At 52.6% G+C, this 22,827-nt stretch overlaps 1 long non-coding RNA gene across 1 annotated transcript; it reads left to right on the plus strand.

Annotated features, from left to right (window-relative positions):
* The first annotated feature begins 179 nt into the window (after nucleotides 1-179).
* On the plus strand, nucleotides 180-16,269 carry LOC135318982 (uncharacterized). Its single transcript, XR_010377487.1, has 3 exons — nucleotides 180-387; nucleotides 14,329-14,560; nucleotides 15,079-16,269. It is a non-coding gene; the product is annotated as an uncharacterized LOC135318982 (long non-coding RNA).
* The last annotated feature ends 6,558 nt before the right edge of the window (nucleotides 16,270-22,827 follow it).

Below are 22,827 nucleotides of genomic sequence, written 5' to 3' on the forward strand. Positions count from 1 at the left end.
CCTCTGGTCCCTCTTTCTTATGGAAATGAGGGCGAGAGGGCGGGGAGCGGTCCCGGCTGGGTCACTGCGGCTTTCTCTTTCTCTCTCTCCCCTCTCCCCCCTCCCTGCCGCGCTCCCTCCCAGCTCTCCGCTCCCCCTCCCGTTCTCCCAGAGTCGATCCCGGCTCCGGGCCGCGGGGAGAGGTTCTCCGCAGAGCAGACAAAGCCGCAGCCGCGATGCGGGGAGAACTCGCCTCTGCGCGCTGTGGGGGCCGGGATGGGGTGCCTGATTGGAGGGTGGGACCCCATGGCAAAAGACGGGGTCCCTTCATCCCCAAGCGGCAAGCCATCCCCCCTCATCCCCTCCTGCCCCCCAGTCTCTGGAGATCTGAGAGGCACCGACTGGGAGGTGAGTTAGTTCACATCCTTCTGATCACTGGAGGGGAGCTGGGAGGGCTGTGGAGTGAAGAGATGAGGAGGATGAAGGGGTGGAGGGAGAGGAGAGAAGTGGGGGACAGAGAGTGGGGAGACATTCCACATTAAAGGAATGGTGTGACTTAAGAGTATCGGGTGAGAGCTACGAGCTTCGGGTGCGACGGAAGGAGGAAAGAGAGACGGGATGGAATGGGGACCCAGACTTGGATCAGGTCTGGGCCATACATATAGCTCGGGGTGATCTTTTCTTTAGCCTTCACCATTATTCCACTTTGCCTCACCCACCTCTCCCCCACTGAAAACCCATTAATTCAGCTCCTGTGACTCTGGAAATTTGGTGAAAGCCAAAATCAGTTTTGAAGGCATGAACTGGACAGTTGGGTACTCTTAGGGAAGTTTGTGGAAGTTGGAGTGTAATGTAATCTTTTCTTCTCCCCTCACCCCATATCTTAAGCATTTCTTTTGTCATCCTTTTTATGTCTGTGTCTTTCCCAGTAGGAGAAAGGATAGCATTGCAGCTTGAGGGCTTGAGGTCAGACTTTTAAGAACTTCCCCAAAGAGTTTTATAAGAATGGGTGGGTGAGCTACAGTGGTAAGGTGTCCTTTTCTGGAGCGCCTTGGAAACCAAAAATCTAAACTAGTTTGTGAGGTAAAGTTCTGCTTGGAGGCTGGGGAATGGAGGAGATGACCTCATAGACCAGGCACTGTGAGGCCATGAGGGCTGAGCTGCGACGCCCATTTCCCTAAATTGATTCTTGGAAAGAGTCAATTTGCACACCAATGGGAGAGTGGGAGCCAGGGTAGAAGATCTCGGGAGGGGGTGGGGGTTGGCACACTGAGGGGCTCTTGCTTGTTTGCCCAGCAGAAGATCCAAGGAAGGGGAGTCATGACTGAGAAACCCAGAAGGCCCCAGAATTGGGGAGGGGTGCTCTCCGGATCGAGGATTTAACATAAAGTTAACAACAAACCTTCTTGTGGTATTGGGCGCTCCCGCCTCTAAGCAAGAGTGTGAAAGGAGGAATTGAAGAGACAAGGCCCTGTGAGAGTGGGCTCTTCCCTGCACTTGTCCCCTATCCTTCTGCCCCATGAACCTAGATTGGGGGAACTGTGGTCCCGGGAACTGTGGTCCTCTCTCTCCTCGGGAGAAGGGTCTTACTCTGTGGACCAGGTAACTGTTTTTAACATTAATAGAAATAGGAAGCAGTTGCATAGGACTGATTTTTTGCCAGGCATTTTTGTCACCAGCTGGTCTGAACCTCCCTGTCCCTACTGAAATGAGACTCCTCCTAGACACCTACCCCTGAATTTGCCCCCTTCCACTTTCCTCCCCACTAAACTAATTGAAGCAGGAGGTTAATGACCAAAGAAACCTTGGAATTTGGCCAGGGAGGAAAACAAAGGACAGAAACAAGTTGTGTGTGACTGGGGAGGGGACAGCTGCTGAATGGGAAGGGGTAGACTAAAGGGTGGGGTAGGGGAAGGGGCAGTCCCTGCCGGACCCCCCTCACTGATCCAACAAGGACAAATCAATCCCCTGGGTGTGTTCATGCACCACTGTGTCCACCCTCAGGGTCCCACTGATTCCAAGTATCCAAGGCCAGAGAGGCAACCATGAACCTGGCACCTGGAGGGCAGGATGTATGTGTGTGTGCGCACTTAGTTGTGGGGCATGGGTGTGCATGCAGGGGTGTGAGCCTGCAGATTCTGTGGAGTGTGTCCACCCACAGCAGGGCCTGCTAGGGTGCCCAGTGGCAGAGGAGCCCGACAGTGGGCACCTTGAGAGCCAGGTTCTCAGGAGGGGTTTGAAGAGTCCCTCACTACCAGAGGCTGGTGGCCTCCTTTGTCCAAGGGACTCCCGTCCTCCACTGACACTGGGTTGGCTAAGCTAGGTTTCTGCCCAGGGGCCCTCCTGTTCTTCCTCCCGCCCCCCCCCCCAACTCCCACCTTCCCAATCTAGAATTGTGACTATGAGGGCCGAAGTCCTTACTGAAATAATTTTGCTTGGAAATAGATAGCTGTGCCCACCCCACCCCTCACTCTCTGCCTATAACCAGAAAGGTGTGTAAGCGGCATACTTCTCCCCTTCAGGACCTCAGAGGACAGGAGTGTTTGTCTCATCTTTGTCACTGTCCCCAACCCTGGTCCCCCAGTGCCCAGCACATGGCCCTGCCCAGAGAAAAAGCTCAATAAGGGTGTGGTGAGCATAAGTGCGTGGTCCAAGCTTTGTTACATAAGAGGAAGGAGCAGGCCTCTGGAGCCAAATGTACTGCTTCTTAGTTCTGCCCCTTGAGCAGTCAATTACTGCTGAGCCTCAATTTCCTCATCTCAAATGGAAATAATAAGCCAAGTTCCTAGCACAGTGCCTGGCTCATTTTAGGTGTTCAATCAATGTCAGTTTTTGGCCCTGGATGCTCTCCCCTGGCAATTAACTTTTGTTAGTGGTCTTCATGAATTAATTTTAATTCATTTATTAAGCGAACTGCTTCCAATTGACCTCTTAAGATGTACCAGGCACTGAGGAGATCCTGACCCACTGTGAGTCCCTTGAAGTCAGTTCTAGACCTGGACTTGCAGACAGAAGATCATCCCAAACAAACAGCACATAAATCCCAAAAGAATTCCTGATGAGCACTGAGATGCAGGCGAACTCTACATCTCTAACACATACCCAGCCTCAGGCCTGAGGAACAAAGGACACTGTGGGGCTGTTGAGTTGGCTGTATGAGCGTGTGTCTATGTGCAAGTGTGTCTGTGTGTGTGTACACACAGGTCTGACTACAAGGCAGGAAAGGTGACCTAATCAAGAGTGGGGGGGCCCAGGGCTCGCATGGAGGCTGGAGGACAGGTGTGGGATGGGTGATCCAGACTGCTCATCTGCATGTGAGCTGTGTCCCTTCTCTCCTTCGAGCCAAAGTGGGCACCTGTTATTGCTGTCTAAGTACCAGGTACCAAGTGATGGGGGCACACACCTAACACCTGCCCCTCCCCTGCCCTATTCTTAGAGCCCCAAGGGAGGAAGGCAGGCAGATACAGGAGGCTACCACCAAGGTTGCCCTACCAAGCTGGCTGGCCCTTATAGAGGTTATCTCATCCATCTCCCTACTCCTGTCAGGATGCCTTCTCCATCTGTCCTAGTCAGCTGAGCCTCCTCTCCTATGCTTCAAGGGGTTTTCATTTTCTTTTCTTAATACCCCTCCTACATGGGAAGCCCACCTTGCTGTCTAAACACCATCCTTCGTGCTGAGAGCACAGACAGTTTTCTCTCTGTTTCTCAAACACACTCAACTCATTCATTTCAATCAGTGAGAATATATTGAGTAAAATTCTGTAAGACACAGAAAAGAAATATCAGACTTGATATCTGCCCTTAGCAAGACACAGAATCAAGCCTACATGACCCAGAGAACATGCTCAAATAGGATTAAATGTGAGGACAAAACAGTCTTTGGGACTTAAGGCTACAGAGATTAGAGGAGAGAGCAAGTCACTATGGTCCTTCCATTATTATGGACCCAATCTCAAGGCCTTTGAAGCCCAGCTTGAATTCTGGACCTGGACAAACACCTCTCTGCTCCTCCCCTGGGACCATTCCAGCACTACTCACTACCAGATCCCCTGCACTCTCTGATTTCCCCAGGGAGAGCCGCTCAGAGGGGCAGGAGCAGAGCTGGGGTCCCCCAGGACAGCTGGTTGACAGGGCCTCTCTGGGATTCAGCGCCTGACCCAGGCGTCCAGGAGGCGGGTGATACCAGAGCTGTGACAGTTGGTCCCCAGATTCCTCACCCAGTGGCGCCAGCTCTGGTTTCTTGGCTGAGGCAAGGGAAGAGGAGGGGCACCTGGTACCAGCCAGGGCTGGGTGTTCTCTTGGGGCAGGGTGGGGGAGGCAGTAAACATGCCCTTGGTAGTAGGTTATTGGGGAGGGATTTTTCTAGTGCCCTTTCTGAGGTAGATACTAACAGGGGATACTGAAGCATAAGACACAACCTGGCACAGGTGAATTAATGGATATAAAAGACATTCACTATATAGAATGTCATAGGTGGAATAGAAATTGAATGAATGAATAGGTTCATCAGTTACCTAATGGCCTTGTTTTGGGGAGAGGGAGATTGAGGCCCAGAGAACCCAGGTCCTGTGACTCTCTTGTGCCTTTTTTTCCCATCAGGAAAGGGAAGCGGAAGTCAGAGAGAGGGGTGGGAAGGGACTTGCCATTTCCTGAGTTTCCTTGTTGCTAGGCTCTCTTCTTGGCATTTACAGACTTGATCTCATTTAATGCTCTTCACAACTTAGAATTGCTGTCTCTGTATAACATCAAAGACCTGAGCTCAGAGAGGTTAAGTAACTTGCTCAAGTCACAAAGCTGGTAAGTGGACACTCTACTTTTCAAAGCCGGATCTGTCTTACTCTGGAGCCTAGGACACCAGAGGTAAACAGTGATACCCAGTGAGTGTCTGGAGGCCAAGGAGAAAGTAATCAGTGAAACTGAACCAGTTTGAAGAGGCTTCCTGGTTGAAGTGGATCTGAAGGCCCTGAAGGATGAGTGAGGTTCATTTGAAGGGAGAGGACTGGAGGGATGACTGGAGGTTGACTCCACAGGTGCCCAGGAGGTTTGCTGTTTGGGTAGGTGGCCAGCTTCCTTGGATCCTGAGTGGCAGGGGACAGGTGGAGGAAAAACATCTTTGAACTTTGACCACGAGGTGGCGCTGCAGGCCAGCTACTGGGAGTGGACACTGCTCGGACACTAAGGCCCAGATGTTTTCTACCCACAAGCAATGCTCCATGTCCAGTCCTGCCTCCTCGGGTGTCATCTCAAGCTTCCACTTTGCCCTTTTCTGGCAGGGCATTCAATACGTGGGAGAAAACGAGGCTACCATTCTAGTCCTGACTCAGGACAAAAACCCCGGTGGCTAAGACGTGGGCATCCCCCTGGTCTGACCATCTCCCCCTGTCATCCTGAGCCCCCTTCAGCTGCTTAAGATTGGCTTCATGTCCAGTCGTCCTTTGAGTCCCGAGGAGACACTGTTCAGGGGACAGGCTAACCAAACAGGCATTTGATTACAACCAACCTGGGTCTGAAGGGGAATAATAATAAAACCTACCTGACAAGGAGTTAAAAGTTTTCAACCAATAAATATATATTAAACACTTGCTGTATCAGGCACTGTTCTAGGCATTGGAGATGCATCATTGAACAAGACAAAGTCCTTACTCTCAGGGAGCTGATATTCTCTGGGGGAGGGGAGGCAGACAATAAACAAGTAGATGTCATTTCTGGTAGTGGTCATAATTGTGAAGAAAAGCAAAGCAAGATATGGGGGTAGAAAGGTGTGAGATGGTTAATTTAGAGAGAATGATCACGTTGTGAGAATTTACCCGAACATACATAAAGCCCAGCGCCTGGCATTGCATTAGTGATTGCTACTGTTATTTTGTTCCCTTTGCTTCTGGCCCTCTCCATCCCCACGTCCCCCTTTGTCCGTCCCACATTCTCCCTGCCTTCTCCCAACAGCCTTCACAGGGAAAACAGGTGCTGGCTTGGAACTAGATGTCCTGAGTTTTTAGTCCTGGCTCTGCTATGATGGTTCCAACCTGCTCCCCCGACTTCTGGTAAATTATCACCCTCCACCTGATTGCTCAAGCCAGAAATCTGGAGCGGGCTGTGATTCTTGCCTTTTCCCTAACTCCCTCACATCTAGTCCATCAATCAGTTCTATCAACTACACCTCAAAACATTTCCCAAACCCATCAACTTCCCTCTACCAGTACCCTCCTGATCTGAGCCATCATCATCTCCTGCCTGGAGTAGCCTCTAACTGGTCTCCGTCCTTCACTCTTGTCTCCCCTGCCCTTTCTAATCCATTCTCCTCATGGTGGCCAGAGAGATCATTTAAAAAAAAAATCTGATCATGAAAGTCTCCTTCTTAAAACCCTGTATTGGCTCCCTATCATTGTTAGATTCAAGATCAAACTCCTTGGTGTGGTTTACATTCTGGCTCCTGCCCACCAGTCCAGCTGATTTTGCCCTCTCACTCACTACTCCAGCCACATGGGCCCTCTTTCAGGGCTTTGTGCACACCATGTTCTGCCCATCACCCAGCTTTGCCCTGTGCTGTCCCATCTGCTATTCCCTCACCCTCACCCTGGCTAATGCTGGTTCATCTTGCAGGACTCGAATTTGATGTCACTTTCCTTGAGAAATCTCACCTGGTCATTTGGGAGGGGATCCCTTCCCATTCATCACACTATGTTGTAACTGTCTGTTTATGTTTCTGTCTCCCTGGTACCTTGGGAGCTCCTTGAGCACCGAGACTGAAGCTAGTCCACTCCTGCATTCCCACACCTATGCCTGGCACACAGTAGGTGCTCAATCAGTGTTTGCGGTTTGGAAGCTGGGCATACCCATTCCCTCTTGAATAGACTCTTCCCCTGACCCCCACCCCTCCCCCAGTATTCAACTTCTCCCTCTGCTTTTCCATCATATCTCCCACCCTCCACACCCAGCTTCACCTCTCCCCTCCTCTTCACACCCCGATCCCTTTCTCACAGCCATCCCTCATCATCCCTCCAAGGGGCTGCTATTTGCATGATGCTTGGCATATACTACCACTGGGTTCCTCCTCTCAAGCACCTAGTCTGGAACTCTTACACAGCAGGAACTCAATAATGATGCTAATTCACTGATAGGACTTCTGACTGATGGCTCAGAAGGGATCTCTAAGCATGTAAATCCCTCCCCTCAGTCATTGCTGCTAAAAGGAGTCTTGGGACCTTAAGAGTGCAAAGAAGTATACATGGGTCGTGTGCTCCTGCCAGGCCCTCTCCATCCCCTAGGCCTTTGCAGGTGCTGTTCTGTCTGCCTCAGACCCTCTCTCCTCCATCACCTTGGCTGTCTCCCACTCATCCTTCAGAGCTGAGCTCAGGACTCATGTCTTCTGGGGGGTCTTCCTGATCATGCTGATGTACTCTGGTACTCTTCCCGAGACTGCTGTGGCACTGGGACCTACCCCTTTGTTGGTACTTAGCCCATAGTGCCATCAAAGCCAGTGTACATGTTCTACCTGCTACCCCAGACCACAAGCTCCCCCAAAACAGGGGATGTCTCCCCAAAGCCTGGCAGAGGAGACGCTCAATAAAAATTTGTTACATAAATGATTAACTGAATGAATGAGAGGAAGAAAATTACTGTGTGATACTGAATGAGTCATTCTCTATCTTTGAGCCTCAGTTTCCTCTTCTGTAAAGTGGGGGCAGGAGAGGTTAGAACAGTGATGTGCTTGCCCATATTTAATAACTTGGTGTGGGGTGGAGCCCTGTTTATGGCAATTGCCAATTTCCATGGTATAAATTCTCTCACCGTGGCTGATTTCAATGTGAACAATGAGCTCTGGCCAGCAGGTACAAGCCACCTCCAGCTCAGGACTACAGAATGGGGTGGCTTGGGCCAGAGGGCCTTCAGGATACCTTCTGGTTCCAGCATCCTTGCACAAGGCCCCTTCTCAGGAGCCTGAGGGAGGTCAGGCTGCTCCCCAGCTGAATCCAGTTCCAGAACTTGGATACTACACCCAGGCTGCCTGGTGCCCCTTAGTGCCAGTTTTCTAGAGGCACTTCCACACCCTTCCAGGTGGGTAACTAGACATGTCTCTCCCAGGCAGCCTTCCCAGACTCCTTCAGGCCTGTTGGTTGGCCCAAGCCCTGATGTCAGACCTGGGCAGAGGACTCTCTACCCTGCTCTCCCTGTGTTTCTGGTCCCTACCTTCCCACACTGACTGGGGCTCCCTCAGAGCAGAGGTTGAGTCCAGTCTCAATTTTTACCTTGCTTGACCTCTGACCTCTGACCCTGCTGGTCCTTCCCTTCTTCTCCAAACTCTATTTTCTCCCTGGCTTTTCTCCTACCTCCCTGGGCACTCCTTTTCAGTCTCCTTTGCACATCTCTCCTCCTCTGGGGCCAGTGGTTTCCAGGCCTGCAGTTTCCTCCACCTGGAACATACTTTCTTCTCCCTTTCTGCCCAGCTATTCAAGCAGGAGCCCACAGGGTGGCTGTCCTCCAAACCTGGGCTACAGGTGGGCAGGTGCTACTGCCACCTACCTGTGAGCCCTATGCAAATTACTTAATGTCTCTGAACCTATTTTCCCCAACTATAAAATGAAGATAATGGTAGCAATTACCACATGGGATTGTAGTGTGATTAGTGACTAGTCAGTGTGTAAAGTACTAACATAGTGTCTAGTATGCAGAAAGTCCTTAATAAGTGTTTGTGATTATCATTCAGGACTTAGCTTAGTCACCTCTTCCTCAGGGAAGCCACAGCCTGGGTTAGGTGCCTGGTTCTCTGCCCCCTGGCATCCTGAGCTGTGCCTTTTGAGGCAATTTTATTGCATGTTCCACAAGGACAAGAGTTATTTGGGGCACACAGATGGTAAATATCTGTGAATGAATGAATGCACGAACGATTTGGATGACGGTCACCATCCAGAGGACACAGCGGGGGCCTCCTGCCACTCAGGATTAGCCTGGACACGCCCACCCATAAGGAGAAGGTGGGGCCGGTCCCCACCGGGCCAGCAGGTGGCGCCAGCGCCCGTCAGTCTCTGCCCGTGGCCACCTCCCTTGCCCTTGCTGGTTTCACAACCCTGCGCCAAGGAGTTTGAACGGGGCGGGAGAGGCGGGGTCCTGAGGACTGATGAGGGCAGTTGGGGCTGGCACTTAATCGACTCTCCTGGATAGACGTTTTTCTAGTCTAACTTAGCAGAGAAAGGAGTGGAGGCCACTGGGGAAAAGGGCCTGGCTGGGGGGCTGTGGGCACAGACCATAAAATGGGGAGGAGGCTGATGGTATCTTGGGGACCTGAAATGAGAGGAAGTTCAATCAGTGAGTCAAAAGCTGAGATCTAGGAACCAGACACAGCGTGGGGGACAATGTGGCGAAATCAATCAGCGAGAGAGGAAGGGGAGGCCTGGTTTCTATGACAATGGTAGTGTTTGTGGCAAGCCGGGGACTCCTGGGTCCCCAGAGCTCGTGAACAGTGATTCACCACAGGAAAGGGAAAGCTGCAAAGGGCCTGGGTGCTGGGGACCGGATGCACTACGGCTCCTTCTTGGTGTTCAGCATCTGCTCCTCCAACCACAGCCCCTGGGCCTGTGCTCTTTCAGATCCTAGGAGGGGAGATGAGCCCTCTGCTCCTCACTGTACATGCACATCTCGCTTATTGCTCACAATGGCTCTCTGGACTTAGTGTTACCCCATTTTATAGAAGATGAAAACTTTACCCTGGCCAGGGTTGACACAGGTAGGACATGTGTGGCGGAGCCAGGATTAGAACCCAGGCAAGTCTGACTCTAACCATCCTTGTGAAGACCCAGAAAGCAGAAAAAGAAGAACAGGGTCATGGAAGTTAAGAGTGTAGCTAAGATCCAGGAGGAGATGGGAAGGGACCCCTCCATCTCCCCCAACCTCCCTGCCTGCCCTGCCCTGTGTGAATTCAGCCCTGATAGGGAGGGAAGCTGGCCAAATATATGGTCTGATAATGGGCCAGACATTGTGCATCCAGCCTGCTTCTCACTGTCCTCCAGACCCCAGGAAGCAGGCCCTAATAACTGTCCATCCAACATCCCCTACCATTGTCCCTGTATCTGATCCTGGGGGCAGAAGCATGTGTGTGTGTGTTAGAGAGAGAGATCATCATGTTTTCCACCCTCCCACACTCCCCACTCCCAGCCCTTGCTAGAGCCTGAGAATTCCCAGCCTCCTCCAGTCGCTATCAGGACAGTTTTATTCTTGTTTAGTGCTGGGGACCCCAGAATTTCAGTGTGAAAGGGGTATTCCTGTCCCATCCCTGGGCCCTGATGACATGCAAGAAGGAAGCCTAGCTCTTCACCATCTCTTCCCCTGCAACAGAAGGGATGGAGGTTGGAAGGGCCTTGGAAATCTTCCAGTCCAGTCCAGTTGTTTTGCAGATGAGGAAACCAAGGTCCATAGAAGGAAAGCAATGTTTCCAAGGTCAGAGAGTGAATTAGTGGAAGAGAGAGCTAGAGCCTCTGTCTTCTGACTCTAAGTTCTGGGATCCCAGAAAGAACCTTCCTGAAGTTGGGACTGGGTTCTTGGATTAGAGTCAGGCAGAGGAACAGGGGGAGGACAGCAGATTAAATGTGATAATCTAACGTAGTACAGCACATGGAAAGAAGGTGCACAATTCAAGCCCCACCTGTCTACCGTGTTACATTAGGAATGATGAGGTGAGATCATCAGAAAGATTTACCACACGTGGAAGTCAGGGGGTACAGGAGCTGGGGTTAAAGTGGACTGTGTGAGTTCAGGCAAATCACTTACCCTCTCTGAGCCCCAGGAATAACATGAGCCCCTACATCCAGGGTTTCGGGGATGATGGATGGGATGCTGGGCAAATCCTTATGAATTATGAGGTGACATGAATGTTCTTGGTTGTCAGGGAAGGCAAGTCATATCTAGTGGGTCTGCACACAGAGCTGCCCCAGAGCACAGAGGTAGGGGATAAGTGGAGGTGCCTGACCCTTGATCCTTAGGAGAGAAAGGAATCCATACAACTTTTGACATGCTCACTACAAGCAGCGGTTCTCTTCCCTGGGGGTAGGAGGAGGTGGGCAGCAGGTTCCTGCAGACCCCAGGGTGCCCAGAGCCTGGGAAGCTGAGCACTAATTAGCTCTTGCTCCCTAATTGGACTTAATTGCCTCCTTGTGATCAGCAATTAGGAGGCTCCATCAATTAGCACAGGGAGGGTGACAGCTTAGCTGGGGCTGGTCAGGGATCCCCATCAGGAGGGGAGGGAGGCAGGCAGGTGGAAGGGTGGCCCCCAGGGGAAGTTGCCCCACTGCCCAGCTCCTCACCAGCAGCCCCTTCTGCCCCTGAGAGAGAGGGAGCCACGAGCTTCCAGGCCTCCCACCTGGACTGTGGCTTCTCTGACCTCAATTTACCCACTCTTTGCTGGCTTTCCAACCTTCCTTTCTTTCCAGAGGTGGTGTGCCATCTGGCAGGGCCTGGCTCCACCACTGGCTCCTATGCAGCTTTGGGGTTGAGAGTGTGGGCTTCGAAGCCAGTTCTCTGGGATTTGAATCCCAGCTCCACCACTTGTTGGTTGTGTGGCCCTGGACCCATCGTGCTTCATTTTCTCACCTATAAAATGAGCTGAAAATAACAGTCCCTCCCGTGCAGGGTCATGGTGAGAATGGGGTGAACGATGCACCTGCTCCATTGAGAACAGTGCCTGGCATTGTGAACACTCAGCGTTCGCTGGTATTGTAATTCTTACTCTAAACCTCAGCTTCTTCATATGAAATGATAGGTTGAAACAGTGGTTACTGAAAACTGCCAGGGTCCCCCTGCAGATGAATTATTGAATCAAAATATAAAAATAAATAAAATAAAAAAGAATAATTAAAAAAAATCCAAGATCTGGGGCCTTGGCAGTTTTGAAATCTCCTTCCCCCAAGCGATTTTGATGCCCAGTGAGGGTTGAGACCACTGGATCTGTGGTATCCAAGGGTTCCCCCCAGCCATGACCCCTGAAAGCTCTCAAATAAACCCCACCCCCACCCCTGGACCCCCTGCATGGCCCCAGACTGCTGCCTTTTGGATGAGAGCCTGTTCCCACTTGTGCAGCCAGAAGCAGGTCTCACCCCACTCACTTGAACTAAGTCCTCTTCTATAAAATGAGAATAATGACTTTGCCCTGCTCACCTCCCAGGGCTGCCTGGAGATAATGTTTCACTAGGGGTGGGACCTGCTCTAAAAGTGGGCAATTCTATTGTTCCTTCCCTCAATAAACATTTCTCAGGGGCCCAGCATATAACCCATCTCCTTTACACACGGTGACGACAGTTATAAGCTCCTAGAGAGATTGGGCCTGAACCAGCAGACAAGTAGGTTCTTCGGCCAATCTTTTTTAGCTCCTGCTGGGAATCAAATGAGCCAATGAATGGAAAGAACCTTGAACAGGCCCTGCCTCATAGCGAACGCTCTGTAAACAGTAGCTGTTGTTACTACTGGTATTGTGACTACGTCCCCGGGGCTGGGTGTGGAGAGAGGCCTGGTAGCAGAGCACATGTAGAGTGTAGAGCACCAGTGGAGGGAGGCAGCGAGGTGCACGTGGGAGGAAAGTGAGGCTAGAATTCATTGGTGAAGAGCGGGGTGTGTGTGGGGGAAAAAGAGGAGTTGAGCCTTTTGAGAGTGCTGGTTCCCAAGGGAGGTCTGCTGAGATGCTCAGCTCACATATGCATAGAGAACCTTCTCTGTCCCAAGCTCTATGCTGGGTGCTGGGTGCTCCATCCAGCCTCTTCCCTCAAGGAGTTCCCCTAATTGGGGAAGGCAGACAGTGTCAATTTCATGTGACAAGAGATGTTGGGGGCTTAGCAGGACACTTAACTAGATCTAGCGACACTTTTAGCTGAGCCTGGAGGAAGAGGAAGTGTTGGTCAGAGGGCAGAGCATGTGCCAAGTCCAGGAAGGTTAGCTTAGAAGAAACGAGAGATCGAGATTGCTGGAGTCTAGAGGGCCAGCCATGAGGCTGGGGGTACAAGTAGAGGCGGGATCAGAGGGCTTTACACGGCAGCTCAAAGAATTTGAACTTCATCCTGAATACAGTGAGGATGCACTGTTAGTTTGAGGTCTTGTGGAAACACGCCGAAGTTTACAGTTTGGAAAGATGGCTGTGGTTTAGGAAGGAGAAAAGATTGGATCAGAGGCAAAGGTGGAAGCAAGGAGACTAGCCCAGAGGCTCCTGCCACTACTCAGGGGAGGCTGATGGTGATCAGAACCAGGGAGCTGGAGGCAGTGCGCAGAGTGAAGAGATTCTGGATCTACAGGACTTGGTCAGGAGAGACAGAGCAGGTAGGGCTGAGGAAGGAGGAGCAGAGTGGGGCTGGGGTGTTGGGGAGACATGAACTCCAGCTGGAACATCCAAGAAAGGATGACAAGTATGGAAGCTCAGGAATCACCCCTGACCTGGGAATCCTTGGAGGCCTTTCCAAGAACTCTCAGGAGTGGCAGGGCCCCTCACCTTTGGCCCAGAGCCAGGCTTCCCCTTTCCCTGGCCTCTTGTGGACAGGCTGGGAATTGCTGGCCTAGAGACACTGTTGGTGGAGGCCTGTCTGGATCCTCCCAGCCTGAAGGGAGAGGGGTGCCCACGTGCCAGCTCCAGGGACACACGTTTTGGGGAAGGGAGCAGCAGAGGCACTGAGTTCAGGGAGCTCTGCCTCCACTCCTAGCACCACAGGACTCTGGTCTCAGTTGCAGCCCTGGGAACGGAGTCCAGGAGGAAGCCGGAAGGCATGCGCTCTGGGCTTGGGCTACACAGGGCAACAGGCCATAGAGCGGTTTCTGGGGTGGTAGTGTGAATGAATTCTGCTTCCAGCTTTCACTTGAGCATCTAAGCTGAATTCTCCCTACTCCGCATACTCCACGGTGGACGAATCACCACGCTCTTGTCTGCCCCAGCCCCGGCCCCAGCACTCATGTCTATTTCCAGACCCCTCCTGTGGCGCCTCTCTGCCTCCTTCAGCCTGCTCCTTGCCCTCCCTCATTAAACTTGGTCTCTGTGAGAATGTGATTTGAATTAACTCTTGGGAGAAAAATCACAAAAACCAGGAAAGGGGGGCCATGGGGAGGGGGTAGTGAGTCATGTTTCCATGTGTATTTTTCAAACTTTCCAATGGGAGTTTGGAAAGCAACAAACACTCTTTCCGTTGCCAGCTTGGACCTGGTTCTCCAAGGGTCCCTCGGTCTGTTTCTACAGGGCTGCGCCCTGGCCCACCCTTCAGGTCTGCTGTTTCCTAGGATCTCCTACCGCTTCTCCCTCTGGGCCGGCTCCTGCCTTCTGGGCTGGGGCTTCAGGCTCGCCTCCAGTGTCATTTCCCAGTGATGGCCCTCCATCTACCTCCATTTCAGGGTGGACCCATGGGGCCTCCAGCCACTCTGGCCAACCCTTCGACCCTCAAGAACCTCCATCAGCACCAGGGAGCCTGGGCTCTGGGAACCTCCTCTCTGCCCCAGCAGCTTCTTCTTTGTGCCCTTCCCTCCCATTTCTGCACCCCAATTTCCAGAGGGCCTGTGGCCAAGGGTGAGAACCCACCGACCCCCAGGGAGAAGCCCTGCAGAGCAGAGACCTCACCCGGAGGAGGTGGGTAAGGAAGAGAACCCCTCTGGTGTGCTGAGCCCTCAGCACATCTTGTGCCCTGGGAAGGGGTGTCAGGATCTCCGTTGTGCATGTGGAAAGGGAAATGGATGGGAACCTGGAGGGGGGTGGGGGCGGTGGTGGGGAGGGCAGCTCATGCCCCTAGCTAACCCACCCTTGCAGGCCCTGAGCCCTTATACCCTCCCTGAAAGCTCCTATTTGCTGCCTTGGGGGTCTTGGACTAGCTGTCCCTCTCCCCTGACCCCGCCCTACTTCTGACTAATCCTTCCTGGCAGGGGTTGCATGTCCTGTCCCCACGGTGCCCGTGCCAGCAGCAGCCCACATCACACGGGCCACATCTGGCCCCCTTTGAACACACCCTCCACTCCTTTGTCCCTCCCCCTCCTCTGCCCAGGGGCCAGAGCAGAGAGGACCCCTGAGGACCCCTCTTCTCTGGGTCCAATAGCCCTCCTCACCTGCCCTTTCACAGCCTCTAACGGAGTCATTCCTTCCCCTTCTCTCAGCCTCCTCATCCTCTCCTCCAGCTTCCATCCCCTGGACATCTTGACACCATCCTTCAGCATCTCCTCTCTCACTATATCCTGACTGCTTGGACCACCCCCCTCTCCAGCCCCAGTGAACAGCACATTGTGGAGGGGGCATTTTGCAAGGTTTGATCCCCGCCTCCAGAGCTGTCCTAGGGTGGGGGGAAGGTCTGGCAGCCCAGGAATTAAGTTGCCCCTAGCCCAGCCCTCTGTCTTGTTTTCAGCTTACAGTTGAGAGGAACAGTGGTAGAGGTGACTCCAAGATATGTGCATGGAGGGATATAGCTGAGTCTGCGCGGTGGGGTGGGTGTGGAAGGCTGAAAGGAACAGAATGGCTCACCAGCTCTAAGTTGTCTTTTGTGAAGGGTGGGAGGAGTCTGGAAGGCCTTCTAGCTACTGGCCTCCCTCCTCCTTCCTCCTTGCTTAGCAACTGTTGCCTGGTAAATATTTGCCCCACCAGGATCTGGGGCTGGAGCGCTGGCGTCAGCCCGGGAAGCTGCCCCTCTCCTCAATTCCTGGGCTTCCCCTCTGCCCAGCTCTCCACTCCCCAGCACCCTGGCCTGGGCTCCAGATGTGATCCCCGCCCCACCCTCACCTCAAAGCTCAGTTCTTTTTCCCTCAAGGTAGACTTCCTCCCCAACCTCCTCCCTCTACCCTCTCTTCTCTCTCCCTTCATCCCCAGTTACCCTCTGTGCTAAACTGTCTCCGGTCCATCCTCTACTCTAGTTCACTCAGTTACCTGAGTGAGGCCCAACCTTTAATCTAGACAAGCCTCTCCCCCACCACATCCTACTGGGAGCCCAGACTGGCTATCGCTTCTGGTACATCACTGGTGCTCACTGAGCTCCAAGACTGCACCCCTCTGCTCCAACAGAAAACACACCCCCACCCCTAAGCCTTAGCTGAGTGCCCCGAAGCTCCAGGCAGAGGGAGGCGAGGGCATGTGGGATGTTTTGATGGACACCCAGTCTGTTGTCCGTTCCCAGGCTAGGAAGCTCTGCTTCAGGAAGCCAGCACCATTTTCACCTCCTCTGGGGGCAGGATTGAGGGGACCATGGCCAAGAGGAAACAGATGCCCCTTCGGCCTCTCCCTGGGCAGCCTGACAGCAGACCAGCCTCAGACTGTGTATCCTGTCCCTCCCAGCCAGGCGCCTCCCCTCCTCCAGTGGTTTCCCCATTACCTGTCTCTGTGATGAAGATCCCCTCAGGGGTTGAGGGCCAAAGTGAGGTGGGCTCTCAGGGAGCCCTGTAAACTTTGGACTTTACTGAGCAAAGAGGGCCCACAGGGTGCTGCCCTGGGGTAGGCCTATGGGCCGGCTTAGGAATAGTCAGTCAGGGGAATCTGGGGAGTTGGACCCAGGCAGGTCTAGAAATGAGGGGGTTGGCCTGCATGATGCCCTCCCAGCTCTGAAGTTCTGGCTTCCAGGCAGTGTATGATGAAGCACTGGCCCAAGGCAGTCCCTTCCCCATCCCTCAGGCCTCCCTCCAGGAGCTCCTGATCTCAGCAGGGACCCTGCCTGTTCATCTGCCCCACCTGGCAGCCTCAGGCACCTCTCAGGAAAGTGCCCCTTGCTCTGCCCACCTATCAGGAAATCTGCAGATTAACCACCATCCTCCTGGTGAAAGTTCACTTTCCCAGTTGACCACCCTGGCATGATTACTAGTTGGTAGCCTTCAAAGGGGACTCTAAGGAGTTTAGGCGCTGCAGGGGCTGGCGCCCCAGGTGGTATTTATGGTGATAATGAAGGTGAACCTCAGGGCCCCTCAGTTGCACAGGCCCTTCCCTTCCAAGTCCCTCAGAGAAGCCTGCCCATGTTTCCACACGGTCATATGGCTGTGTAAAATCTGTCGAAGATATTCTCAAATTTTTACTTATTTTGGGGGGTCGGGGAGGAGGTAATTAGTTTAATTTATTTATTTTTTAATGGAAGTACTGGGGATTGAACCCAGGACCGCTTGCATGCTAAGCATGCACTCTACCACTGAGCCATACCCTTCCTCCTCTCATATTTTAAAAATAGAACCTTCCCACAAAAATTGGATAAATACCTTGGGGGACCAATTGTCCTGTTTGCCAGAGATTGTCCTGGTTTGAGCATCCTGAGTGCCTTGGTCCTAGGAAACAACTCAGTGCTCTGCAAACAGGACAGGTGACCACTCTAGTTTCAGGTCCCACATTTGGTAACGTTTGGTCGGCACCTGGGTGAGGGGAGGGGGACAGGGAATCCTCTTCCGTCTCACTTCCTGGAAGTGCGTGGGCGTACAGGGCTTGGGGACCCTTTCTCCAGCCCCAGTCCTGGAGTTGTGGCGCTTCTGTTTGTTTCCTTGGCAACAGGGAGAGGAAACCCCCATTTAGGAGACCGGGGAGGCCCCGGCAACCACACACACAGACACACACAGACTCACAGGCAGCCGCCCACACGCAGGCGCCTGCGTCAGCACCAGCCACCAGCACTGCCCGCCTCCGGGCAGGGGGAGGGGTGGAAGGGACAACTCCGCCGGAGCCCGAGTCACACTGCCAGCTGTAACTGATCTGCCCGAGGACAGACCCGTCCACATGGCTCCGCCCACGTCTCCAGTGCCCCGCCCCTTCCCACTCCGGCCTCCCCTCTCCCGCCCTCTCCTGGTGGGGAGAGGCCAAAGCTGGGGGATGGAGAGGAAGGAGGAAGATGTCACTACCAAATTCCTCCTCGGCCCTAGTCTGGTGTGTATTGGGCAGTATTGTGTGTTGTGGTGTGTATTGTGACAGTTCCGGAAACCTGAGGCTCACCGGTGGGGCCGCTCTCTTGGCCCAGTTGGGTGGGGGAGGGGTTTGGAATGTTGGGAAGGAGCGCCCGGGACAAAGCTCTGTTGGACTGGTCCTCCTGGGGTCTGGGCTGCAGAGAGGTAGGATGGAGTCAACCTGCAGGCAGACATCTGGGGCTTGGGGCCTGCTTCTGTCACTTGTCAGTGGTGTGGCCTTAGAGCAAATCAGTTAACCTGCCCAAGCTCAATCTCCTCATCTGTATGATGGGGCTAATGGTGTTTGCTTTATGCATTTCAAAGAGGTTTGAGAGGGTTAAGGTAGTCATCTAGAGTGTGAAGAGATCACACCTGGGAGACCTGTCCAGCCAGGTGTGAGGCATGAATGGCTGGTTCTCTGCCCCTTATCCAGCGGCCCCTTCTGGCCTGGCTGGAGCAGTGAGGGAAGACACCCTGGCTCTGGCTCAGCAGCCAGTTCCCCCACATCATGGTGACATTAATGCCCATCTTTTGAGGTGGATTAGCCCCTTCAAATATGTCCAGAGTGATGTCCTGTCTCCTGTGGTAGTGTAAGGTGGGGTCAGAGCACTATTTTGGGGGGTCTGGGCAGGCCTGGCTATGTGACTTTGGGCAAATATTTTCTCCTCTGGCTTTGGAAGCCCACTTATAAAGAGAGGGGCTTATTCCCCAGAGCCCTGGGGGCCTCTTGGGTGAGGGGCAAGGGAACACCGGGAAGGGGTCCCCAAATCTCCCTACTAGAGAGACTGCCTCTGTCATTTGGCATATTGGGCTTTGGGGTGAGATTTCACTTGAATGAGGAGCTCTCTGGCTTTATAAATATCTTTGAAACACTCGCTCCTTCTAAGGGCCTTCCTGGCTAAACTAAGCTAAGCTAGTTGCCCTGGGCCTGCGTCATTCCATCTGAGTTGGGTGGGAAGAAGGCAGTGTACTCAGCTGGGCTACCTGAGACCAATTAACCAACCTCTCGGAGTTTTTGGGTTTTGGCATATAAAACCCCAAAGCAGGTAATAATACCTCCCTCATAAGGCTGAGGCGAAGCTTAAGGGGGAATCACTCTCACAGCCCCAAGCCCACTGCCTGGTACATGGCAGCCACTCAAAAAACAGGCAAGTCCTTCTGCCCTCAAGGTTATAACAATCACCTGTGCATGCGTGACTCAGCAGTTCAACAGGTGTTTGATACCAAACCCTTGATCAAAGAATAAATAAGACAGGATCCCTCAGAAATTCACTATAAAGGGATCCCCAAACCATGGCCTCAACTCTCCAAATCACCCCCCACTCCCTAGACCGTCCTGCAAAGAGTCACCCTTTCCTACCCCTATGGGGAAGTATAACTGTCTCCCCAATGGCCTGGGGCCCATTTGAATCCTCCTCTCTCCCACCCCTACCTGTGCAAGATTATAGTCTGATGGTAAGTGCTTGGCTTTCAGGGTCAGGCCCACCTGTATTAAAATCCCAGTTCTGCAGTATACCAACCATATCACCTTAGACAAGCGGTTCTCAACTGGGATGATTTTGCCCCACAGGGGACATTTGGCACTATCTGAAGACTTTTTTTTTTTGGTGGGGGGAGGTATTTAGGTTTATTAATTGATTTATTCTTAGAGGAGGTGCTGGGGATTGAACCCAGGACCTCATGCATGCTAAGCACGCACTCTACCACTTGAGCTACACCCTCCTCCTGAAGACATTTTTGATTGTCATAACTGGGAGCAGAGGTGCTACTGGCATTTAGTGGGTAGAGGGCCAGATCTGCAGCCAAACATCCCACCATGCTCAGACCCTCCCCCCACAACAAAGAATTATCTGGCCCCAAAACGTCAATAGTGCCAAATTTGAGAAACCCTGCCTTAAGTGAATAATTTAACGTCCCTGGGCTTCAGTTTCCTCATCTGTAAAATAGGGTTAATAATAGTATTTACCTTGTAGAGCAAATAGGTTCAACAAGATGATGCAGATACCTAGTGCCTAATAATAGTAGGTACCCATAAATCTTCCCTACGTGAATGGTTATCACTGTGCCCCTGGAATCCCTCCTGGCTTCACTCTTCTGCTGAGCCCACTCCGGATAGCTTACCTCTTGCCAAGGCCAGTGCCTCTGATCCTTCCTTGCTGGTCTCAGTGCCTCCCTTCTCTCCTTCTTGACCCCAGTTTTATCAAGCAGCCAGAATCCTCTCCCTCAGGCCTCCATCCCCAAACCAGGAGGCTGCCTCCTTCTCCCACGTCTCCCACCTGCCTCTCCTCCCACACTTTCCTGCCTCATCTCTAGCATCTCCCTGCTCAGCTCGGCTGCACACCCTCCTTGGTTCTTTCCCGTTCCAGCACCTCTGCACAGACTTCCTCTCTGCACCAGTCCACCCCCACTCCTCCCACGCCTCCCGCCAAAGTGGCATAAGATAGCAAAGAAGTCCTGGACCAGGCAGCCTGTTCCAAGTCCTCAGCTTGGCCTGTTACTTACTGTCTAGTTTGGGGAAAGTCAGCCTCAGCTGTAAAACAGGGAAATAATCTCCAGCCCATGAGGTGGTCTGGGAACCAAGTTGAGAATGTATATGAAGACATACAACTATAAAGACTGTCAAAGTGTAAGTTACTCAGTTTGTTGAGCATTGTCCCACTTTATATTTTTATTTTCATGGCGCTTACCACCTTCTAACAAACTATAATTTTGTCTTTTATTTATGGACCAACTTCCACTAGAATGTCAGTTCCATGAGGATAGGGATTTTTGTCTGTTTTAGTCACTGCTGTATCCCTAATGTCTAAAGCGTCCCTGGCACACGTAGGTGTTCAATAAGTATCTGTTGGATGAGTGAACTCAAGATCTATGTATAAGGCCCTTCTGTAAAGCCCTAACTCTACCTCCTCCAAGAAGGCTCCCTTTAAATGCATGTTAATCATTGCAGCATCGCCATTTTATGGACAATGAAATTGAGGCTGTAAGAAGAGAAATAACTTGCCCAAAGTCACTCACCTGAAAAGTGACCAGGCCAGATGCTTTTGTTCATTTGAGCTTCCTGTATGCCAGGCACTGGGCCAGGTGTTAGGGACACAGATGACCAAGACTTGGTCCCTCCTGTTCCTCATAGCACTTTTGGGAGGAAGGGTCATAGAGGGAGGCCCAGCATGCTATGGAAACAGAGGAGGAACCCCCCTCTAAGGTCACTGGTCTTCAAGACAAGTGCTCCTTCCACTGCCCAAACCACCCCTTGGACTCAACCACTATACTCTGATACCACTTACTAATGTTCCAGCTCCCAGACTTCTGGAATCCGTTTGGAATTCATTATCCAGTCCAGGGTTCTATGCTCTCTTTAACCACTTGTGCTTGGTTTTGCCTCTCCTTCTGTTTTCCCTACCAGTGGATATAGCTCAACCCCTGTGTCTTAGATGGCCAATCTGCCCATGTTATGGATGAGGAAACTGAGGCCCAGAGAATTCAGCAGCAGATCTGTCATCACATAGCAAGTGAGAGGCCAGATTGGAACCTGGCCTCCACCCAGTCCCAACTCCCAACAGCCCTCACCCCCAGCAGGCTCCACTTCTCTGGATCGGGCCTTCCCTGCTCTCTCCTGCTTCTTCTGGGACTGGTGATCTACACCTGAGAGCTGGAGAGCAGATGATGCCATTTGGGATACAGAGTTAGGATTGAATATTCAGGATAAAGTCTCAGTTTGAAGTTCAGATTTAGGATTGAGGCCATTGTGGTGGTGGTGGTGGGTGGAGAGACCCTTTGAAAAGAACCTAGAGTGAAATTTAGGGTGAGATTCTCTCTCCTTTCTCCTGCCTCTTTTCTCCAAAGATGAGGAGGCCTGGGATAGGAAGGGTTAATTGTGGTTTTGCTTTCCCAGCCAGGAGGGGAAGCCAGGGCCGGCTGGGGACTGGGTGGGGTGGGGGGTGGGGCTCAGTGCCAGTTGGGGGGTGCTGAGGCAGTGGGAACAGCTTTTGTCCCTCATGTTTCACTGGCTTACCCACCCCACCTCTGCTTCTGGTTTGGGGAACACAAGAGGGAGAAGCAGAACAAGACTTTTTGTTTTGTCTGGGAGGCTGAAGGTGGGTGCCGCACCCTGGGGGAGAGGGCTGCAGGAAGTGGAAGCCAATATTTCTGGTCCCTCAACTGGTGCATCCTGGATACTCACCACACTGCCCAGTCAACCCTGTAGAGATGCGAACCCAAGCATCCCCTTTCCAGTTCCCCTCCCTGGACACTCAGAGCCCTGCCTTAGTCCCACTGCAGCCCCTTGTCCCTCTGAGGCCAGCTCCAGAACCCAGAACAGAGGACCTGTCCAGCTCTGCTTCCCTTGTGTGTCCTGATGTCCTGGAGCTGGAGGAGTTAGCAACATAATTTAATTTCTCAGGTTCCTCATCAGAGAATAAACTGTGGGAGGCACAGGGGCAGGGCAAGAAAGCACATGGGCTCTGGAGCTTCAGCCATAGCCACCTCTTAGGGTGAGGGGCCAGGGTCAGGATTGTTGGGGAGGGGAGTAGAAGGCTGATCAAAGGGGTCCTTGGTGCATCCTGAGGATGGAAGCTCCAGAGCCTGGGGTGGGGAAGCCTGGGGACTTAGGTGATCCTGTTTTGTGAGAGCACCTGGCCCCTCCCCAGAGCCAGATGCAAAGCAGACCTGGTCAGAGAGGAATGCAGAGATAGGTGCTGAGCTGGCCTTTGCAGCCAGCAAGGTGGCTGGAGTCTTTGCTGTCCCTACCCTCAACGAACCCTGAATGCAGGATGGAGACCCAACTTTGGCTGTCCAGCCCCCTGCCTTGCTCCCCTTTTCAGGCCCCTCTGGGAACCACAAAAATCTGGGACCTGGTGTCCTGGCAGTGTGATGAATGCATGTACAGCTCTGGTATCTGTTTTAAATTATCCATTAACATAAATACAGCCCTGGAAAAAAAAAAATAAGTACAGTCCTGGAGTTAGTGGGGAGGGATGAGGAGTAGAAAGGGACTGAAGGGAGGAGGAA

Source organism: Camelus dromedarius, chromosome 23 (assembly GCF_036321535.1).
Source record: "Camelus dromedarius isolate mCamDro1 chromosome 23, mCamDro1.pat, whole genome shotgun sequence".
NCBI lineage: Eukaryota > Metazoa > Chordata > Mammalia > Artiodactyla > Camelidae > Camelus > Camelus dromedarius.